At 41.0% G+C, this 7,127-nt stretch overlaps 1 long non-coding RNA gene across 1 annotated transcript; it reads left to right on the forward strand.

Annotated features, from left to right (window-relative positions):
* Positions 1–289: 289 nt before the first annotated feature.
* On the forward strand, positions 290–672 carry LOC111240289. The gene is made up of 3 exons (XR_002665928.1): positions 290–318; positions 464–532; positions 617–672. It is a non-coding gene; the product is annotated as an uncharacterized LOC111240289 (long non-coding RNA).
* The last annotated feature ends 6,455 nt before the right edge of the window (positions 673–7,127 follow it).

A 7,127-nucleotide genomic window follows, 5' to 3' on the forward strand; every position in this document is an offset into this window, starting at 1 on the left:
AGTGTCCGACTGAGACGATCCAGGCAGAAGAAGGTGATGTTGGTACAATTCAGTGTCGTCTGGATCCCTCTCTCCACCTGGAGGATTATACACTGGATATAAAGAGAGATAACGAGATCGTCCACGCCTATCGACATGGAAAGGACCTCACTGATCCACAGATGGAGCGATACAGAGACAGAACAACTCTCATCCATGAAGACCTGAGCAGAGGAATCGTGACACTGCAGATCTCCTCAGTTCAGCTGAAGGACAGTGGACTGTACCGATGTTTTGTTCTAGGGCTGAGAGCTGGTTGTACCACTGTCCTTAATGTTGGTAAGCATGAGGACTTTACTGCTGTACAGGACATTTTAGGATTTATTTCATTCAGTATTTATCACAGATAGTGAAGAAGTTTGTTCCTGAATAAAACACGTGATTTTAAAAAGTGATTAAACAGTTTATTTCTCATTTGAAACAGTGAAAAAAGTCCAACACAACAAGACGAGGACAGATGATGTCATGACCACCACCTCGCCACCAAACCCTGGTAAATGTCTTTGATTCATTCTCTAGGAAACTTGTAGAGAAACTGTTCTTCGTCTCATCTGGACACTTTCTGATTTTCCTTCAGATGCTCAGACAGTGAGTGTCGGTGCCGTTGTTGGTGGAGTTCTCGGTGCTGTTATTATTATTATTATTATTATCGTCCTGGTGAAACATGGAATCATCAGTAAGTCTGAAAATCTAATATTTCACAATAATAAAATCAAAGATTGAAGAAAAGTGTAAAAACTAAAAACAGATGTGTGTATCAGAAGTTTGTTTCTTCTTCTTTACTCTCCATTAATCGTCTCACGACCCCTCAGATTTACCTGCAGACCCTTTGGAGGGGCCCGACTCTTAGATCAGGATCCACTGCAGTTAACACAAACATCCTTTAACAAGAGTCACCAACTGCTTCTCTCTCTCAGGGAGGAGTGAGGAGAGGCTGCGGGGAAGAAGGGAGCAGGAACCAGAGATGGAGGGAGGAGGAGGAGGAGGAGAAGAACCTGCAGAAGCAGCTTGTTAAGCATCATGTCAGAGGTGTAGTGGTGGTGGAGGGATGCTGCTGGAGCGAGAACACAACCATTCACTACCTGACGGATAAAAAGCAGATTCCCAAAGTCTCTGCTGAACTAAGAGACATGAAACCTCCGTGTGAAGACGAGTGAAGGTGTTTCAACACAACTCAAACACAACAGCAGTCGTGATGAGTTTGGGTCAGAAGCACAGTTTTGGAAAAGGGAAAATTTCATAGAGAAAACATCAATAAAATATACAGGATAATATAAAAACAGGGACCAGTCAGTTTACACATACAAATGAAATGGGAACAGACGTTGTCATGGAAACGTGTAATCAGGAAATACTTTTGGGTTTGGATGTTGGCATGAATGTATTATCATGTGCTAACCTGAGATCTGCCACAACTGTGTCCACCTTTATAATCACACTGAAAACCTTTGTATTTTCTTTTAGTTTAGTTTTTTAATGTAGTTTCTCTTTTGCTGGCGTCGCTTTCTCTTAAAACAAACAGTATTTTGATGCTGGTTATACTTTCATGTAAGGAATCTTAATGTAAAACACTGTAATCATGTTGTGTTCATAAAAGTGCCTTTCCTGGGTGGCATAATGTTTTGATACAGCAGCTATGCAATAATTTGACACAGGTCTTGGTTAATGATTAAGATATTCTATAAGATTTGGTTCCCCTTTTTAGAATATATTGATACTAGACTGAGGGCCGTTGTGTTCAAGGTCCTGGTGGACCACGGTCAGGGAACCACACTATGTACTAATGCATAACTGATTTTCTATGGGGTTGCATGGATTACAATATATCTACTGTAAATCAGTGGTTGTCAAACATTTCCACATCACCGAGCCCTAAACTGACACGAATTAGACCACGACCACGATTAGATAAGATTTATACTTTCAGATGTTTAAGTACAGAAAGTGTTTGAAACCCATGACCAGAATATTCACACATTCTGTCAGTGTGTTAGTTATATATGGATTATAGTGAAAATAAATGATTCCCCTCTTTGCTGGGAACGCCCCTTTGAGAACCACTGCTGTAAGTGTAAGTGTCAGTGATGCTGTTACATCAGTGCAAGACTTGTCTCTAATGGCTGATCCCCCATTAATTTATCTGTTACTTTATTTTATCATTATATCTCAGCGACAGTCAGGGCCAGAGACATTAAGTCGTCAGGTCTCGACTTCCCTTTGAAGTGTTTGACATCGTTTATGTTATGATTTGCTGTTAAACCAATAGACCTGAATTGAATTGAAATCATGTTTTCAGGTCGTCCGTCCGTCACATTCTCATGAACGTGATATCAGTCACGCCTCGAGGGAACTTCTTCAAATATAAACATTCACTTGGAGGATGACCTAATTAGATTTTGGTGGTCAAATGTCAAAGGTCACTGTGACCTCACAGAATATGTTTTTGGCCAGAACTCATGAATTCATTCACTAATTATGACAATTTAACTCAAATGTTTATAAGGATAAAATTAATTGATGATTTTAATTACGAAAGGTCAAAAGTCATCTTCACTGTGACATCATAATGTTCTGCAGAAAAACCTCTGGCCTTTATTCATCTGTAACTGAGGAAAGAGAGACTGTGAGATGTTAACCAAAAAAAGCCTTTTCTGTAAATAAATGTATTGTTTCTTTTGCCATTGTGGCTGATTATTATTAATGTATTCAGAGTCGCTTGCTCTTATATAACATGTAGTATCATCCACACAGACAGTTTGGTTTTATTTGTCCTCACAGAGTTTCAGCCACATGAAGTCTGCAGGACACATTTTTGGGATTTAGATGCAACATAGATAATTGACTAAAACCAGCATACACTGTAGGATGACAACAAGGGCATTAATTCACTTTTGTAGTTTAATCACATTTATACTACACCATAAAATATAAAGTATGGAGACTTTTATTGAGACTAAAGTAAAACGTATTGAGACTTTTAAGTGAAGGTAATGGGACAGCACTTATATCATTTCACCTTGATGATGCGAGAACATTTGCATTCAATTGTGGGTTTGAGACTTTTGATTGTACGTTTTTATTCCCTCCCTTCGCTTCCTATTTGTAAACAAAAATAACAGTGTTGGAAAAGATCTTATCCAATTTGGATATTTGAAATTCATCATTATGTCATCATGGGACAAATAACTTCTGTGTTTATACTGTTATACACTGTATGTTGTCTTGTAAAGCTAACGTTAGCGTTAGCTCCTTTCATGCCTGTTTGTTAACCGTTCTTCTTCTGTCTTATTATTTCACAACGCTATGAACTTTGGGTAATTCTCCAAGACAAAGTGTGCAGAAATGCAGACTTACAGAAAGTTTGAATAAAGGGCTCAAAGTGTCTGTTAGACAGTCCTCATGTCCTCGATGTAGGGCAGAAATAAATCCTCACGGACTTACACTAAAGATCCTCCATTCAGTTTCTCTACTGTCTCTGCTTGTACCGGTGAAACCTCTCCATGTCTGTGAGGGCGGACGTTGGGACCGGGCCATAGTGGCAGTTTCTGCACATGCGCAGTTCATAAAAAAAAGCAGCTCTGGCCTGTGTAAGACGTTAACTTTGTTCCTCTGTCTACCAACCTACAGGTACTGTAAAACTCACTTTTATATTCTTCATACACGGATGTAAAACTCTTGTAGCAGCGGTATTAGTTGTTGTGGAGAGTGTTCGGAGAGTTTTGAGACGTGTAAGATTTTGCAGCGGGTTTGTTTTTGGTCAACGACGGTTATCTTTCACCGGAAGTCTGCGCAGTAGTTTTAAAAGTGTATGTACTCGACACTAGTGTTAAGTGACGTGGTTAAACGTGTTGTTAATGTTGTCAGGATGTTAACCAGCCATTAACGAGGAAACAGGGAAAGGAGAAATCCCACATTTCAACTGTTTTCACTGTCGCCGTCATGATGGGGATGGGCCTGTTGGTCGCTGCCGCCATGGCGTGCGCGCGCGTGTATGTGTCGTGGATGAGTATTGATAGTGTTGAATGAGCGTAAACAGGATTATATTATGCTAAAGTGTATGTACTCGATACTAGAATTAAGTGGTAGCTCCTTAACACAACCGATGTATATAAACAAAGGAACATGAAAATAATAGAAACTTTCCCGTTTTAAACAAACGTTTAAACGTAAATGTAAATCCCTGCTTTACTGTACAATCGATTTTAAACTAGCGCGACCGTGCCTTTTAGAGAGTCTGCTGTAAACGTCAGTGCTTGGACTGGTTAGAAAAGAATGCAACCGGAAGTTAACACGATGACTCCTGAACTGTGCTCTGTGCAGAACTGTCTCAGTCCAAGATATTTTTTAAAGCTCCTCCTCTTTTGTGCTGCATCTTACGTCTCTCACCAGCTCCATGTGTTTAAGCCAGAGGTGTGTCTGCGAAACACATTCCTCTTGTAGCAGCAGTTCCCCCCTCTTGTAGCAGCAGCGTATTTCTCTCACCAGTCAGTCTCCGCTGCAGGAGCAACAGAGGAGGATAAATTAGTTTCAGCCTCAGACTGTAGACTGAGATTTTAACGCGTTTCTTTAAACTTTTATACGTGGAAACTTTTGAAGACGCTTCTTCTGTGAGTGCAGGTGTCCTGATAACTTCATCTTCTTTTTCTCACTCAATAATGGACATGAGGCTGTTCACTGCCCTGTTCGCTTTACCATTGATCCTGGGTGAGTTAGTGCTGAACTTCTGTTCACAGTGAATCTACGTCTGTTTGGATTCTGCTTCATTAATGATTATTATTCTGATATTTATACTGTTGAAACTTTTAAGGGCTTTTTAAAACATTGAATGTGTTTATTTTCAGTTTGAGATAAAATTGAATGGCAAATAGACTTTTTTAAAAGTTTATATTGTTGAGAATAACAAGTTGTTTTTTGGGCTATTTTTATTTGCCTTTATTAGAGAGAGAGAGGAGCGAGAGAGGGGGGAGGGAGAGAGAGGAGAGGGAGGGAGAGAGGAGAGGGGGAGAGAGGAGAGAGGAGAGGGAGAGAAAGGGGGGGTAAGGAGAGAGGGGAGAGAGGTGAGGGAGAGAGAGGTGAGGGAGAGAGAGGAGAGGGAGAGAGAGGTGAGGGAGAGAGGAGAGGGAGAGAGAGGTGAGGGAGAGAGAGGAGAGGGAGAGAGGAGAGGGAGAGAGGAGAGGGAGAGAAAGGGGGGGTAGGGAGAGAGGAGAGGAGAGGGAGAGAGAGGTGAGGGAGAGAAAGGGGGGGTAGGGAGAGAGGGGAGAGAGGAGAGGAGAGGGAGAGAGAGGTGAGGGAGAGAAAGGGGGGGTAGGGAGAGAGGGGAGAGAGGAGAGGAGAGGGAGAGAGAGGTGAGGGAGAGAAAGGGGGGGTATCTCTGTGTTTCCTCCTGAAACAATCATTTGGCACCGGGCCATAGTGGCAGTTTCTGCACATGCGCAGTTCATAAAAAAAGCAGCTCCGGCCTGTGTAAGACGTTAACCTTGTTCCTCCGTCTACCAACCCACAGGTACTGTAAAACTCAGTTTTATACTCTTAATACACGGATGTAAAACTATTGTAGCAGCGGTATTAGTTGTTGTGGAGAGTGTTCGGAGAGTTTTGAGACGTGTAAGATTTTGCAGCGGGTTTGTTTTTGGTCAACGACGGTTATCTTTCACCGGAAGTCTGCGCGGTAGTTTTAAAAGTGTATGTACTCGACACTAGAGTTAAGTGACGTGGTTAAACGTGTTAATGTTGTCAGGATGTTAACCAACCATTAACGAGGAAACAGGGAGAGGAGAAATCCCACATTTCAACTGTTTTCATTAGTTTTAATAATTGACATGAGGCTGGGCGACCCTATAAGGATATGCGACATGGATGGACGGATTGTAGAACAACTCGGACATATTTTAATGGAGTTTCATTTGCACTAACAGCATCTTGTGGGTCTGAATCGATGAATAAACACGGGCTGTGAATTAGGAGACTCTGCTCATCTGAAGTTCACAGAGGTCTCTTCTCTCTGTTTCACACACATGAAGTCTGCAGGACACAGTCGCCACCTACTGGCTGTAAAATAGATCACCTAAAACCAGGGCATACTGTAGGACAGGGGTATTCAATTAAAATTCAAAGAGGTCCAGTTACAAAAATGTCCTCCCAGCAAAGGTCCGAATCATATATTGTCACTCGAAATAGTGCACCCTGCTGTAAATAAAAAACAACATACGTACTTTTCTATGTCATTTATTGTCAAATTTCAAGTGTTATATACTTTAAACATACTGATAAGTCTGAACTTGTATGGCACTTGAATGGAAAACATTACTGTAGTTGTCTTTACTACATTTCAAGTAACTGAATTTCTTCTTCTTCTAAACAAAAGACCTTTGAGCTGCCCACGCCCTATTTTAACCATGTATTAACTAGTGGCATTAAACCCAACAGGTCCTCACACATCTCTTTCTTCTCTTTGTGAAGAAATCTCACATTCACCAAAAGCTGGGCATTATCTGTTACATCTGTGGACTCATCAATGGCTAAGGATATTGTGAGTACAGCAAAGTACTACACAGGATGTCCCAATGTTTAGGTCTGCAAATGCACTCTGTAACCCTTAGAACATAGGCTGCTGAATACATATGTTGTTGATCAAAACAAGATGACCTGGTTGACATAGGAACAGTATGAAACAGGAAACACTCGATTTGATTGGCTTGGCTATTGATGACGTTTCTGTCGTATAAACTAGATTAGCTGCGCATGCACGAATGATTTATCTTTTTATTAGGCCTAATATAATTATAATATAATTTTCACGGGTCCGGGCAGAACCGTCACTGGGTCCGTGCCCGGTCCGCGGTCCGCCATTTGGTGATGCCTGCTGTAGGATGACAACCAGGAAATGTATTCACTTTAATAGTTTGATCACATTTATTCTACACAGTGAACTGCAGCCCGGCAGAAAAAGTACTGAGAAGCAATACCTCAAATGTAAATATTCTCCATTACAGATTAAAGTCCTCCATTCAAAATAGCAATGTACCTTTTATTTGAAACCTTTTACTTTGAATTGGTCTCCCATATGTATAAATAGATACGTTTACACA

The sequence above is a fragment of the Seriola dumerili genome, unplaced genomic scaffold (assembly GCF_002260705.1).
Source record: "Seriola dumerili isolate Sdu_G_001 unplaced genomic scaffold, Sdu_1.0 BDQW01032503.1, whole genome shotgun sequence".
Lineage (NCBI taxonomy): Eukaryota > Metazoa > Chordata > Actinopteri > Carangiformes > Carangidae > Seriola > Seriola dumerili.